Source organism: Bombus fervidus, chromosome 7, assembly GCF_041682495.2.
Source record: "Bombus fervidus isolate BK054 chromosome 7, iyBomFerv1, whole genome shotgun sequence".
NCBI lineage: Eukaryota > Metazoa > Arthropoda > Insecta > Hymenoptera > Apidae > Bombus > Bombus fervidus.
Window position 1 is genome coordinate 13,722,174 of NC_091523.1, and position 16,454 is coordinate 13,738,627.

At 46.0% G+C, this 16,454-nt stretch overlaps 1 protein-coding gene across 9 annotated transcripts in view; it reads left to right on the top strand.

The window, feature by feature from the left end:
- The window catches only part of Lilli (AF4/FMR2 family member lilliputian), a 158,965-nt gene that overhangs the window by 39,555 nt on the left and 102,956 nt on the right, over positions 1-16,454 (top strand). Inside the window, exon 1 of one of the 9 annotated variants that reach the window (XM_072007501.1) lies at positions 9,634-10,437. The exons of 7 other annotated variants lie outside the window; for them this stretch is intronic. The gene's annotated coding sequence lies outside the window, so the exon portion shown is untranslated. Of the gene's footprint in view, positions 1-9,633; positions 10,438-11,058; positions 11,367-16,454 lie in introns of those variants that run through there. One more of the 9 variants, XM_072007503.1, reaches the window with a different exon arrangement.

Genomic DNA, 16,454 nt, shown 5'->3' on the forward strand with positions numbered 1-16,454 from the left:
TTCGATGGATAGGATAAGTCGTTGCCTGCTGCAGGCGCCCGTCAACTCTCGTGCGCTAGCGTTCGAACGCGTTCGGGAACTTGTATATCCTTTGCCACGATGTTAATGAAAGATCGTACGAGAAAAATACGATAAATTCATTTTCGTCGATTCTACGTCTTTCCTGTCACTCGGTGGCTAAAATGCAGCGTTTTAACGCGTAATAGCTGATAAACGTTATAATCTAATAGCCTTGGTTTATTTTAATTAACAAGAGCCTACGTAACTAACGTTATCGACATTTTTTAAACGCGCAAGAGGATGATAAACGTACGTGATCGATACAATACATCTCAGGAGATACTTTAGATCTACGATAATTGTATAGAAAATGTAGCAAGTCATGCGTATAATTACTAATTTGTCGTTTATTTCTACGCTTTGGTAAACTTCGCATATCTGCTGCTGTCTGTATGTTACTGATCAAAGTGTTCTCTCTGAACGGTAGTGTACACACGTAAAAACGTAGAACGTAGCGACATGTCGGAGAATATAATTAGAAGATTAACGGGTATAATTACAGTTGTGCCACGACTCGCTTGAAACCAAGATCCGACTTTTTCCCTCCTCCATGTAAGAGAGAAGAGACGCGCGTTCGCTGGAAACTTGTCAGCTCGTATACGCTACGAGATAGTCGAAAACGTGTAACTGGCAGTATAGTATAATACTTACATATAGGAGGCAGAGGGCGAGTATGAGAAAGAGAGAGAGAGAGAGAGAGAGAACGAGAGGAAAAAAGCGCGGCAAAGATCGGCGCAAAATCACGGTGTACGCATGCGTCTCTACGTAATTTCGCATCGGCGGGAAAGAACGCCAAAAGGCAATTGTATGAACTCGTTCTGCTTGCATTTGGCGATATTACGTTACAAGACAGCCGGACAGGAGGCCAAAAGGACGGGATAGAAGCAACCCAAAATGAAGGGAAGGTTAACGTCCGGCCGTTGCGTTGGTCCATTGAAAGCAGCGAGATCGTATCGTGGCGAAATTTTTAGGAAGGGCTGGCCGGTACACTGGCCCCCGATGCTGTTCGTTTTAGCTTTCGCGATGATTCACGGAGACTGACCGGCTTGTTGGTTGTTGGCCGGCTGCATCGGGACCAGGTAGAAAAGCTGTCGTCTAGTTGAACGATGTCTTTCATAGCCGGCTCAGTTGGTCGAAATTGGGTGGTCCCTCTTCAAGATCGTGACTCTCGATCTTACGTTTCGTCGTCGCGCATCGCGTACTCGAGGTCCGTTAATTGGTTCGCGCGCCCTCGCGTCGAAAAGAATTTTCCAGCTCCAGCGACGGTCCTCGTTATTCAGAGATTGCTTTCTCCGAGATTTACCTCTTTCGATCTTTTCGCTTTGCGCTCAGGTAACGCTCGTGGCCATTGAACGCCCAGAAAGGGTAGCGACTCGAGCGACCTTCGTTTTTATAACGTTGGCAAACACCTGGTATAATCGTTGGTAGCACGCGGTAAAATATTTGCCTGGGAATCGATACACTACACTCGACCTTTCCATTCGTTACCACACGAGAGTAGCCGAGAGGTTGTGACTAAAACGAGGGAAGAAAAGAGCAGGTTTACGCTGTGGGACCTCGAGTTCGACCGCGATAGAATCGTCGTTTTCGTCACGAATTTTTCCTCCCGTCTTTTCGTTCTGGTTGCGTTGTTCGCCACCGTTTATTCGATATTTCCCGCCGTTAGGGAATTTTGCCAACGATCCCCGTTCCACGTCCGTAACTATTCGATTCGTGGTCGTCAACGGCGAACGATATAGCCTCGTAGAGGCAGTCTAACGGGAATAAGGAAACGCCTAGGATGGCGGAATAGCAATCGAAAGGGAAACAGAAGAGAAGACGTAGGCGGAAATGGAGCGTTCCACAGGCGCAACAGTTTGGCCGTACGAAACTTATCGCGGCTACTTGAGTTTTCTCGATCGGCTCGAAGTAGGAGAAGATACGGGTTGAGTAAAAACGAGTAGTAAAACGGTTTAGGACCTATCCTAGCGTTGGTTGACCGTATAGGGAACGCACGCCGCGAAAAATACACGATGCTCGCGCCGACCGATCGCCCACATGGAAACCTGTTTCCTCCTCGGTATTAACGATACTTTCAACGAGACACTCAATCCGAACGGTTAATAGCGGTTGCCTTAATTGCCTTCGACCGAGCAATTAGATAATTCTTTATCTCTGTTTAATAGGAGTCGCGATCTCCTCGTTCCGAAGATTGTAAAATTTTCTCTTTTCCTCTTCCCTTCCTCGTGTTGCTAAATTTTAGCAACTTACAGATGCCTAAATTTTCACCATCGTTTTCGTCCAACGCTTGTTATACGCGTTCCTGTCGAACCCTCGAGCCGAAGTTGCACGAGCGTTCTCGATCGACGTTACGTTGCGTGGCCTGCGTTGTAGAAATACGCTCGCACACGGGTGCATTTAGGCGTTGTGTAGGTGCGTTTCTACAATGCGGCCACTCAACGTAGCGTCGGTCCAACGCTGGTATTACCCGGCCCTGACTCAACTTTCGACTTGTAAACCCTCTTACACCCTGTGGTTCTCTTTAACTGTGAAGTACTAGGGTCGCTCGTCGACGATCGGAAAGGGACTATCTCGGCCGGTCAGGCTATATTTCTTTGTCGAAAACGTTCGTTCCGTTTCGTAAATTAAGTTTTCAAGAAGCTAATGGCAGCCAAGGGTCATATTTATCCGGACTTTTCTACCGAGATTAGTCATGACTTCGACGGATTATCTTTGTGAGCAGAGTGATGTCAGGCATTGTAACCGCACGTACTCCACTTGGCAAATCGTCGACTCGGCAAACAGATCGCAAGACGATCACCTCCGTTAAGCCAGCTCGACGACGCTTTCTTCCACTAATTTCATCCTCGGCTCGCGTCTCACTGTCTAGGCATACAGTTCGGTTGCACTTCTCGTCACGCGGTTCTATAGTGGTCGTTGCCGAATTCCTGACGTCGAACGTGCTTAAATCGTCTCGAACCGATGGCACACTGGCTGAAAATTGGCCCGGTGCCCGGCTGCTTGGACGATAATCCGCGTGAAAAATCACCAAGAGGGAACAGCGTCGATTTCTCGAGTGTCGATCGCTCGTTAAGTAGCCAGAGTACAGGGGCAACTGCGTGGAACGGTGTTCGCGTGGCACGTGTGAGCGCAACGAGTACACTTAAGTATAAAACGAAGCTCCTTGCAACAACTCGTGCCTCGAAAATGATATTCAGTCGATAACACGTTACGCGCCGTTATAAATATGCGCGCGAGGCGTCGTTACGCGCGTGCGTGCGCCGATAACGCGCGCGATAATACCGAGTGTTCGTAAATAACCAAACAGAGAAATCTCTAATGCTAACGAAACACCTAACTATGTAAGTACGTAATATTTTGAAAGTTGCGGCTACTGCGGGGTAGCTCGTACGTCGAGGGTGCGTATAATTGCTAACGTTTTCGCGACGTTTGTTAGAAACGGACGAATTTTTGGCTCGCGTGTCCTCGCGCGGTAATTCGTACCTTCGTTTGTAAAATTAATAAGTTTTGCTCTGTATGGTATAGTCGAGCCTCGGTAATTCGGACCTCAAGGGACCAGCTTCTTCGAATTACGGAGATTTTTTCTCAACTCTCTCGAGTTACTCGAGTAGCGAAAGTTTAACATACGAGAATGACCGAAACAAACGTTGTACGAAGACTAATGCTTTTATAATTGTAACAGCTCGGGGAAAATTAAATTTCATTTTTACAGATCGATCGTTTATTTGTAATAATGAATGAGAGTTTACGTATAGCTGTGGTGTGAAGGACACGCGCGTAGTGTAAAGGTTAGAAACATATAGTGGGTGTAGGTTGAGATACGACCTTTCGTTACAAAGTATAGATACGCATACATACACATTACTTGTTGAAGCAGCGGTAATCAAACTACGACTTATAGAGGTTAGGCTTCTTTGGATTCGAGTTATCGAGGTAACGTAATACACCTAGACACGTGGCAAATAATTCAAGATAAAGTAAGTTTATGCTTCGATTTATAGAGATTTTCACTGCGAAACGGAAGTGAATGGATAAAATCGCGGTCTTATAGATATTCGCGAGTTATATAGGTTCGAGTCGTCGAGGTTCGACCGTATCGCGTTTTCGCTGGTCGACGAATTCAACGACGTTTCTTCGTGAATTATCGTCGATTCTCGACTAGTCGAGAACACGAGACGGTCGCGCGTGGACGAACACACGGAATGTTCGCGCGTATTGCGTAATCGCGATGTAAAAACGACGAGTCAGACGATCCCGTTGTCTGGGACGCTGTGACACTAGCTGCAACGCTAATTCGCTTGAAAGAAAGTTCAAGGAAATGGGTCTCGATTGTCTCTTTGTTTCGTGCTGGAGAATGTCAAGAATTTGTTAATGAATGCTCCACGTCTAAAATAGCTCGCGTCCCGCGGAAAGATGGTGATCGGTGTGCACGATGCACCTGTGCAAATACGGCTGAACATTGTCTAGATGTAATCGAGGAAACAGAGAGTCTCTCTTCGCGCATGGAATCGTCGATTCATCGCTACCGATAAACCATCTCATCGCTGTACAGGATGTTTCGCGTAACGCGATACAGTCGTCTAGATGTCGAACGTGCAACAATACATCGAAGAGTTTTTCATGCGACGTTACGTCTTCGAATTATCGACAGGATGAGAGTAATATAGAAGAAATTCGTTCCGTAGAACGTTCTGTTTTCGAGGAAACTAAAAAAGATTTATCAAAAGTACGCGTATACCGATGTATAACCTTCGATTACAGAACGTTTAAACTCTATGTTTTCGAAATCGAGGCATTAAATGGAAAAATTTTACTCTACGTTTTCCACTTTATCTTCGTACGTACAATCAATCCCTGGTGGATGGTACTACGTTTAACGCGCACCTTGTATAATTTTGCGACTAGTGTTCGTCACCAGACGGACGATTCTTCCTTTTTTAGTCGCCGATACGAGTTTACCGTTAACAAAGTGAAAGTCGTTTACTGTGTAACATCGACTCGGTAATTCAGATATGGATAATATAGTACGTTCCTATTCGTTCCGCTATTATCGGGGGAAAATCGAAGAGAGTTTCACGGGAGTGACACGATCGACGATTTCTTGGTCTTGGGAAAAAAAAAAAAAAAAAAAATCGGAGCGGTGAACGGTAGTCGGTCGCCTTTCGGTTTCGACCGGTCGAGTACATCGTGAGTCAGCGTGGAGTAATCGGTGACCGTTCATTCGATAACGCACGTTTCGTTCCGTTGCACGGGATTTCATGTCCCTTCTTCGCTGAATATCGACTTCGCACGCGAACACCGAGATCTCTTCCGTTCGCGTTACCTTCGGCCGTCTTTTTCTGCTACTCGGCTGAAAAAGGTAGAAGAAGGACAGGCAAGCGCGCCCCCTATGGAGTAGTAGGTCATCGAGAGATTCTATATCCTCGCCAAAAATGATGGCGGCAGACAGGAAATGGGCTGACGTGAAAAAGGAAAAGAAGAGAGGAGAACCTGCTGGTGGTTCCCTTTGCCGTGTGCCACCTCCGCCCCCGGTTCTCACGGGCTACCTTGGTTCGCGTTAGTTATTACCTGACATTACCCTACGGTTTTCCTTTGAACCGTGAACGCTGTTCCCTGAATTTCATCAAAGCGGTGTCTCCCTCCTTTGAGAGTTGCCAATGCGGTATCGTCGAAAGCCACTCCTCGTCTGCAGTCCTCCCGTCTCCGGGGTCGATAGCGCGCGTATTTCGCGTGCCGCGAAATCTTCCGTCCGTATCGCTCACTGATGTACTTAAGTATAATCGCAGATTATACTGTCCCTCTCTCTTTTTCTCTTCTATGCTTTCGGTTTAACGCCATTGACGCAAGAGTTCGTTGCAGCGAGCAGAGCGACCAGAAGTGATTTTCAGCTAGATTATTCTAGTCGTTAGAGTGGAAGACGCGCGCGAGATCTCTTCGCGGGTCCGTAGAAATGAGAACTGGCGGGGTTTTAAGAAGCAAGAGGCCGAGAAGAGGAGACTCGCGGTGTTATCTGGGCCAATGGAACGCAATCTCGCGCGGTGCTCCTGTTTCCTCGTCGACGTCGGATCGGTAAAATGCTGCTATGCGTTTGAGCTGCGCGAAAATCTCCTCGGTTATCTCGTGTAAAATAATTGGACAAGTTTAAGGTAATTACACCGCTGCAGCCTTCTATTCCTCGTCTTATTATCAGCGTTCTTTCGCGCGAATCGCGCTCCTCCGAGTCTCTCGTTCGACCCTTCCGCGTGGTATTCGACCGGCTTACGGAGGTAACGTCGAGCGAACTACACCCTCGAGGTCTAATTATAAAACGCGGGCGGAGAGGCGCCAGACTCAAAGTATCAACGTTCGTGTCATCTATGCCGGATTAAAATATCATCCAGTTGTTTTCGGAAAGTTTTCGAGAGCGTTTGTTTCTCGCGAGCCTGTTCGTAAAGGCTCGAAGGGGTGAACGGAACATAGATAAATGGCGTATCGAACAGATTGGTGCGTCGAATGGTTCTTCCAGCGCATCGAACACGCTTCGTCGAATTAACTGGCTGAATTCAAGGTCGGTCGGTGCGCCGCGATCGTCCAAGAAACATCGAGGCTCGCAAGCCGGAGAAAGAAAACACAAATCGTCCCGTCAGCGAGCCGACGATAAAAATAATCCACTGACTAACATCTAGGCTTCGACGACTATTATTACCACGTATCTCTTAGCCGAACGTAGAACGCCGAAAAGAAATACTACGACGATAGGAGAAATGTCGAACGACACTGGTTCGATCGTGGCGAAAGCGAGGAGAAAAAGAGAAGCGATTTCTTAAAAAGCGCGACGACCGCCTGTCGGTATTTCTATTTTCGACACGGTCCAACCTCTTCTCTATCGAACGACGCGTTCTCGGTATTCCATTTATTCCATCTATTCCAATGAAACGTTTTCTCTCAGTCAAAACGATTGAGGCGCGTGTATACGCTATATACGCACGGTAAATCGCACGTATACATGCATAGAGACATTATCTTTCGTTTTCCACGGAGTTACTACGTTTATTCCGCGAGCTTGATTTCCGCGAAATCGTCAACGACGAGCACGATCGTCTCGCGTGGTTGCGTTTTCTGGAGAACCATGATTTCGCTGACATCCGCGACGACCGCCCGCCGCGTTGCATTCGCTCGAATTTCACGGACTTCCGAGACACGGCGGCCTCGTGCAATCCGAAGAGACGCGTTCCACGATCGCGCCAAGTCTCTCCGTTTTCGGATACTCTGTCCGCTGACTGACCGAATTTTTTTTTTTATCTCCTGCTCTCTCGCTCTCTTTCCCTCTCTGTTTCTTGATTACCAGTTGTTTCATCGTCTTGGAAATTGTAACATCGACTTAGTGGCCCCGTGATGGAGCGGACGTGTATAAAAAAAGAAAGGTCGAAAGTATAAACCGAGTAGATTCGTCGAGTAGTCGGAAGACGAAAGAAAGGAGGGAACGGGGATATATAGAGAGAGTCGATGAGTCGGGGGAAAACAAACACGTCTCCTCGTATTCTTTTTCTTTTTCATCTTTTTCTGGTTGAAGCGTGGTGGTGTAGTATCCCCGTCCGTTTGAAAAACAACGTGGTCGGTCGTGTCGTAGGTCAGTGTAACCAACCAGTCGATCGAGTGGAGCGTTCGATTGTCAGCGACGCTTGTCGAAGCTGAGTCGCGGAACCATTGGGATTACGCCCCGATACGGCAATTTAGCGGCGTGATTGACAGACGCCAGTTTCTGATGGCTATAGTCTGACCTGGTAGTCGGAACTTGAGGAACGCCGACAACGAGTTAATTCGGCCGATGCGTTTCCACGATAACCCAGATTCCTCGACTGTCCCAACTGGCTCGCAGACTTCTCTCGTTAATTACTCCGTACGGAGGCGACCGCGGTTATTGCACTATTTACACGCAATCGAGGGTGTCGCGGGGGCGGAAGCGGTCATCGGGGCTGATTAAATTAAATTTAAAATCCCACCGTTTCGCGATATTATTTTAAACGACGGAAGCCAGATGGGCGTGTGCTGTGGGGAACGTGTGTGGCATACGGGCGTGTAAAAGGGATTTCGAAACGAGCCGATAAAAATTCTCATAAAGGTTCCGTTCGCTGCTTTCCATACGCGTGGCTTTTGTGCCGTAAAACCTATCGGAAATTAATATGCCAATTTCCTCCGAAAACTGGCTTGGCACGAGTTCACCCCCGTAGCCGGGGTCGCCCGTTGTAACGCCCTTTGTTCGAAAATTAGTCAAATGTGTGGGAACGCCTGTTTCGAATGTCAAAGAGATTTAAACGCGATACGTACATACCTTGACCAGTCTCGTGAATCGTTGCTCGATCGCAGCTAAATTTTAAATTATGATCGCATCCGTGCCAGTTAATACCACTGAAAAGATTTGCACGCTCGAGCGTAGGATTTTATTTTTTTTTTTGACAATGTCAAACGTGACGCGTGTACGATGTAGTAGTCGCGTTTGTAACGTATCAACTCCGTGTAACGATCTCTCGTTTTAGAGGCAGAACTTCTTGACGTACGACGACTCGACGCGTAATCGTCGTGGCAGTGAATCAGAAACGATAGAAGACGGTAGAACGACGGGTATCGCGATCTCTTTTCCATTCGGTGGGCTTTAAAAAAAAAGGAAAAAAAAAGACAGTAAGAAATAAATCGTTGCACGCGTTCGTCGCCCAGTTCCCGCCAGCGCTTTGTGCGTATTGTCAACGACGTTCGCAAACAGTAAGAAGCTTCAGTAGCGTTACGAGTGTCACGGTAATCCATTGCTATTATATCGTGCGGTAGAGCGCCTGGCGGTTTCCGCACGAGGCGGCGCGGCGTGTCGGTCGACCGAAGAGGAGGAATAGAAGCGTAGGAATAGGCGGCGGTGGCGGAGGAGTAGAGGAGGTGGAGTAAGTTGCGCGCGCGGCCATTTTGATAATCTCCCACTCCAGTGTTTCGCTCTGCGCTCCTTGCTTCTCTGCTTCCCTCTCTGTCTCGCACACGCGCGTCAACCCTTCCTCATCTCTGTTCGGCTCGTTCTCTTTCCGTCTCTCGCGTGTACACGCACACCGAGTATTAAACACGTAACGGGTATAGACGCGCATATACGTGCAACGAACGTACACACGGATGATCACACGGACACACACGCGTACATAGATCGCGCAGGAGAGGAAGAGCGAGGAAGAACGGGTGGAAAAAAAGAGAAAGAATCGTTGGAGCGAGAAGATGACGACGGCTTGCAGTGGGTGTAGAGGAGGCAGACGGGAGGGGAGGTTCGTACACAGTAGATCTGTGCGTACTTTTTTTTTTCTCTCGTGTGCTCGTAGTGCGCGAGCTTTTGCGGCAAAAGAGCGTGTGCCGGAGAATCGCCCCCATGGTCGCTAGTGTCGCGATTTCCCTTCTTCCTCTCTCGCTCTTCCTCGTTCTCTCTCGTTCCCGCTCTCTCGGTACAACCGCGCGCGCACACACATACACAAGTACCTCACGGTGTACGTGCTCTCTCGTGTACGTGTGTATCTCTGGCTATCTCTCTTCTTCTGCTCTCCCTCTCCTCGTCTCGACCGGAAGGTGCCAGTTTCTCGTCGACGATCGTCTCGTGCACACTCGCGCTACGTCGTCGCCGTTTCGTGTATTGTCGTGTACCTCTCGGACGTAGTCGCCGCCGCCGCCGCCGCCGCCGTCGTCGTCGTTGTCGTCTTAGTGGTCGTTTTCGTCGTAATCGCCTTCGTCATCGCCGTCATCGTCGTCATTGCCGTCACGTTGCCGTCGCCGCGTAACGTTCAACCTCTAATCGCGTCATGTAAACAAATTACGAATGTCGCGGCCATTATTCGAATTTCGAAGAGAACGAACCGCGTGTGGCCGGCCGGCGAGTGCAAGTAAATAAAGAATGTTGCCGCTCGAAGGGGACTCGTCTTCGTAATCAGTGCACTACGTTCTCGCGTTGTTCGCCGTTTCCTCGATTCGTTCTCGCGATTGACATCGTTCGCGATTCGGTTTCTCTTCACGTCGGTCGAATGGAAAAAGGTGTTGACCTAGGAGAGTGTTGGTGCGTTTATCTTGGTGGGTTGTTGCACAGTGTGTTGTGCGAGCGGGAGCGCGCGCTTCTGGATTAGCCGCTCCTCTCTCGTGCTTCTGGAAATGCCGATCGACGCTCTGCTCGAGGAATCGTTTGAGCGTTCGGCGAAAGAATGAGAGTGTTTTTTCGCGCAAGCATCTCGTCGTCACTGGCGGGCTATCGAGCCGTTTCCTCGCGCACGATTCTTGGTATTTCTAGTGATTCCGGTGATCGCAGTTCCAGCGACAAGTCAATTTTGTTAGGATTATTTTTGGATATCGCGATTAGCCGGCAGTTGGTCCTTTCTTGAACTCACGGTGAGTAAATAAAACAACCCTCGGTAAATACGACACGATCGTGTTTCGTTCCGTTTGCTCTCGTGCGAACGATAAATTAAATTGTACCTACTGTGGCCGCGGTGCTGCGATAGATTGCGCGTGGGATGGACGTTTTTCACGGTGAAGCGGAAAAGAAAAAGAAGACGAATGATTAACCCGTCACGATATCCGCGCTGTGGAACGCAGTCGGCGCTATACCGACGTTCGATCGCGTGTTATCCCAAGTTTTTTTCTCCTCACCGTACATCCTAGTTTTCCGATAGCACTTTTGGAGAAAGTATGACACGACTTTCGTGACCAGCTGGTGTGTTTCGTGACAGAAGCGCGCGCGGCACACGTGGAGAAAATTTAGACGGGTTAGACGCGTGTATCGATTCAATAGCGGTTAAACTGTTGTCAACAGAATTCGAAACGTCTCCCCGGATTAACAGGATATTTGGTTGAGAACGTTCGAGGCGGCGGTCTGTTTACTTTCGACCGGCGACACCGGACGAAACTAGATTCCGCGCGATATAAATACCAGAGGCACGAGCGCGTCGTTAACGTACCATGCACGGTCATCGAGGCAGTCGATCCTTCGTGCCAGTATTCGTGTAGATTCCAGAAAATTATCGACGGACGGTCGCGCGTGAAAACGTTTGTTGGCAGCCATGTTTCAAAAGCGCTCGGACGCGGAGATATCGCGATTTCATCATACCACGTGCCGCCATATTTTTGTTCTTTCGCATTCAAACGGCACGTTACCTTCTTAGTTTCGTCGTTACTGACATCGCGTGCTGGTCGGGTCGCTTTGTTGTTTACGTTGATACGCAACGGTCTTCGGTATTTATTCAACGTATTTACCCTGGATCCACGCAGGATAACAACGGTAACGCGTCATTTCAGTTTTAGAACGTGCCCGTGCCAAGGTATGATTCATCTTCTCTCTTACCTATAAGACCTACTTACCAAGCTACCGGAATAACGCCAAGTATCGCACCGTACGAAACCTCCGTTTCGTCGAATTTACCTTCGATTCCAAAGTTACGCGCGATTGATCGTTCGTAGCCTCGAGGACGCGTCGTCGGGTTCGCATCCTTCGAACGATCGAACTGGCTGATCGCGTTACCAACCTCGATTCCTTTACGTTTAATTTAATCAGAGAAGAAGAGGAAGAGAAGGAAGAATAAGAAGAGAAAATTGCGATATTCTCTGTACAGAACGCGCGGAAATAATATAAATGCTCGACTCTGTGACGATGAATCGGCGTTGTTGCTTTTTATTTCACTAGCGGTTGTATACGTCATGGATTTCCCTATCGTGACTTCCTTATCTTTATCGATCTACACGGTAGATTCCTCTATTCCTACATTTTTGCCGTTGATCGGTGACGTCGTCAACCAAGCCAGGTTATAGAGAATGACTAGAAGTAGCGGGGAGTGGAGTGGCAAAATTTTACGGCTCATCGTTGAGAAACTTTGTCACGATTCAACGTCCTTCTTCGACGGGACGTCTCTCGTTCTATTCCACCGTTCCACTCTCGTGCTTCTCTTCCCTCGCTCTTTCGACTCGGCGCGCGCTAACTTGGTATTACGTAAGTGACAGAGAACGCTGCTACCAAAGAGCCTTGGTTTCCTTTTAAAAATGGCCGTCCACTGGTCCGAGAAACATCATCTCGTGTCGAAAACATCGGTCGTTCTGCGTCGTAGTGGTGGAGTACACGCGTGCTCTGTTTGCGGATCAAGCGTCTCGACCGCGATCTCGATTTCCGCGAAATTATCGCCGATCCATTGGACCGAGGATCGTCCATGCGATTGCTGATAAACGTTCAGTACGTTTAAAGATTTGTCGGTGTTGGATTTCGATTGTTTGTAAATTGATAATCACGCGACCGAGTAACAAGCGCACTAATGAACCGAAAGAGAACATAACGCGTAGAAAATGGTGTACGAGGAGACGCTTAAAATTTTGAGAAGCGTACGTACACGAAAGTAATTTTAAAGATGGAATAAACTTTTTCGTACGATTTGCCAGAAATGTACTTCAAAATTTACAATAATTGGGGGAAGATGTCATTAGCAATTGGTTTATCGTATCTATAGCAGAGCTTATCTTGCGCGGTAACTACATGTCGAGAAATCGCGATCGAATATATTTTTTGACGCGTTGTATATTCGTTTAAAAATATTCGAACAGACAAAGTCGTAAAATTTCCTATTTCTATTCGGTGGCAATTTTTCGCAAAGATAAAATTTTATCTTTCTAGAATATTTTTAACCTTTGTCGTATATTGTTTTAATTCGTGTAAAAAGATCTATTTGATTCTCTCATCGATCGAATAGTATTTCTTATCAGCGATTAGCACTGCTTTCCGTAGATAAATAGTTCTATCTACCATTCCGATATCGAAGTTTATCATTTTGTTTGGCTTTTTCGTTTCATTCAAAAACCTCCATTCGTAGTACAAAAGATCGGCACATAATTTAAAAGGTGAACAATCTCAGGAAGCCACAAACGTATCTTGAACAATGAACAAATGCTAAGATTTCAGCTAACAATAAAGAGAACGTATCTGTTGCTCTTTTGTCACGCTACTTTCATCAGTGTGGGTAAAAAAAGTATTTCTCCTCGTAATACTCCGCACTTTCATTCTTACCACGTATCTTCGTACTTCGACGATCAGCGACGATGATTTGTACGATGATTAATCAGCCGTTAATAATCGTCCATCGTTGCATAAATACCGAATATATTTCCAAGGTTTCCCCATTATATTCTTTATCAACGCCCAATGCGTATACAATGCGACGATAGAGGTATTATCGGTAGATATGTATATTGGATTCGTACATTCAGAACAACTCGGCGTAGTTGTCAGACGAACGAATAGATAATATTTCGTGTCCCGAAATCACACACACGGAAAGAGAAACTTTGATACGACGCTACGGTAGAACGTCGTTATCGAATAGCAATGTTCTAGAATTTCATAGAAACTGGGTTTTCAAGACCGTAGCGTTTGTTGCCCGATTCCTCCTCGGCTGTTCAAAATAATCGCGTAGCGAAAAAACACATAAAGGAAGTCGGAATGTAGCGACATATTTCGCGACGAGATTAGAGGCGCGATAATTTCTGATAGCAGACTTAATCAACGATAACGACGATAAAATATTGGAATATCGACGTTTCGAGATGGTAATTTCTTATTCCGTGAAATACGAGTAGTAAGCGTGTAATATCAAATATTTTCGTTGTTCCGTTACCTCTCCGACACCTAATTTTTTTGTATCAATCGATTATTACTTTAGTTACACCGCAAAGTATAATATACAAATTATCAGATTCATACGTGTTAACCAACGCTGCTATATCCAATCGGCACTTTAGAACCATAATCTACATTTCAAATGCTTATGTATGTATCGTTCGTCGTGAAGGTCGACTCAAGATTGGTAATCTTTTATCGTAACTGCTTAACCGTTCGAAATTGCGTTAATTATTAAGCTATTTACTTCAACGTTTAACGTAAGTATTGTACACGTGCAACGAGCTTGTTTCTTTTTGCCATCGAAGTTGGTAAAAATTCCATGAAACTGCGAAACAACGAAGAAGAAAAGAGAGCGCGAAACATTCTTTTAAAAGATCGACACAGGCGTTCGATGAAATAACTTTATTTAAAATATTTCCAATTGCAACGGACATTCTTTGCTGTCGATTACTATTTTATTATCGCTCGAGAATGACAATTTCTATCCCAACGATATAGAGTGGATATTTTCTCGCATCTTTGTTTAACGGACGATGCTATTGAGCGACCATTATGTAATGGTTATCGACAATGGTTAAGACGTAGCTTCTCTGTCCGGCGACTTCAGCTTTCCGAGCGCCTGGACTTGACATTACCGTCAGTTCTGTTCAATGCCAGGAACGAAAGAAAATTCGAGGCGAAGATGAGCCCCGACCGTTCTTGAACTTTGACCGAGTTACGTGCTATTAATCGGCCGACTGTCCGCTCGTCCGGACTAATTTCCAAACTTTTTTTTACTCGTCGACCACCGTTTCCCCAGAATTTTCGTAATACCAAACTTGTCTCACGAGTGAATAACGAAGGGTAAAACAATGGATGACTTTTTCAGAAAGCGGCGTAAGTAGCGCGTCTGTATTTAAATTTATTCATGACTGAGTCGATATACTGTGTTCTATAATCATTGTCGGTTTGTTGGAATAACGACACGTTTAGAAGGTTTTCAATTTTATACAATGTCTAAAAATTGGTTGTAAACGCGAATTCGAACAGCGCACCTCTTACGATTTATTTCGTTTCTACGATGAAAGCTAAGCAAGCGTTTCTTGTTATTGTTAACGCACGTGATAGCTACTTTATTGGAACAATGGACAGTGTTTTGAAACTACACGCGGCTTAAATTTCAATTATTCATGCAATATCCATCGACTTTTCAAGTCGTTCGGATAGTTATGAGCGGTAGTGCATTTACTAGGATATACGTACTAGGAGCGACGTAATTGTCCCATAAAAGTGTTCAGTCACAAAGTCATGGGAATTTAATAGTAAAGGGTACGAATATACGCGAACATTTTATTAGAGGTGCTAAAAATCCGTAAAACATTAGCCAAATCGTGCAAGAAAATAATTTATGCGTCGTTAAATGCTCGAGTATTTTAAACTTCCTATCCGAGACCGATTTCCTGGAAAATATATTTTTCTTCGTCTGTTCCGTCGTTATTCCAACAAACCGACGATGTTGGAACGCGTGAACGCGTGGAAATCTAAATTTGAATGCACAGACTGTCTTATCGGGCCTCGTTATTAACATACAACTGCCATTCCATAAATCGAATCGAAAGGTTGTTGCTTAGTCGACATCCTCGAGATTCCAGGTAATATAATTCGCGAGCGTTTCGACGTTAATATTCGATCGAGCGATATGTGACATTCGCAAGATGTACATTTTCTAGAAGATTGACGTAACCGCGATCGATCGATCTTATCTATCGCGCAATTAATAATTCAAGCCAGGCGATTCGCGGAATCGGTGTTTCCTCCGCGTGTTTGTTTATGCGAACGTTTGGCGGAACAATAGTCGAAAGCATTATATTCGTTCGCGTGTGAGCTTGCAGCGGGTAAACGACGAACGAGAAATAACGCGTTCGAGATGCTTGAAAATTGATCGGAATAACGGCCGAGAGTGTATGGCGTTGAGAAGGCGTGTTGCGGTTCAAGAGGCGCCGTTCAATTCGTTCAAGGAGATTAGCGCACGAGCGTAGAACGAAACGCGGCTTTCGAAGGTTGTCGTACCGTGAAACGATGTCAGTGTGTCAGTGTCAATGGAACCGAGTCATTGGGTTTGCCGATTGCAATTCAACGGGAAGAAATGATTTTGCGACGACGTGACGGTCGAGGAAAGACGAGAAACGTCTCTCCGCGACGTTCCCTCCTTTTATTGTCAGACGTGTTTTCAATTCGGCGACAAATATACACAGGTTCGCGAAAATATTCGAACAGCTTTTACCAATATATCGTGCGCTAAACATTTTGAAATTTCATTAACACCGTTACGAGACTGGTCCATTACGACTGTAAAGTCTGGAAATGTACATAAAAATTGCGAGATATTCAACAGAAGTACATATATCGCAGAGATTATAAATGTATTTAAACACTCGTTCGTTCGTTATATCAACAAGCCCTGCTATTTTGGAATCGCCTATTATATGCTCAAGACGCTATGTTGTACATTAATTTTCTATTAAATACGTATTGCAATAAATAACTTTGTAAACAATCAACACGTACGATATACATAGCTGAAAGATTCCTACGACGAACGAATACACATCGTTCGTTACATGCATATTCAAATACTTTTGCCAGCCGGTACAACAAGTTTTCAACATTTGTCTGGAACGATTCAATCTTTCCAAACGAAATCGTAAACACGACGGAGTTGATCGCGGATTGATTTCTGCCGCTGATTCGCCGTATATTTCCTTGCACG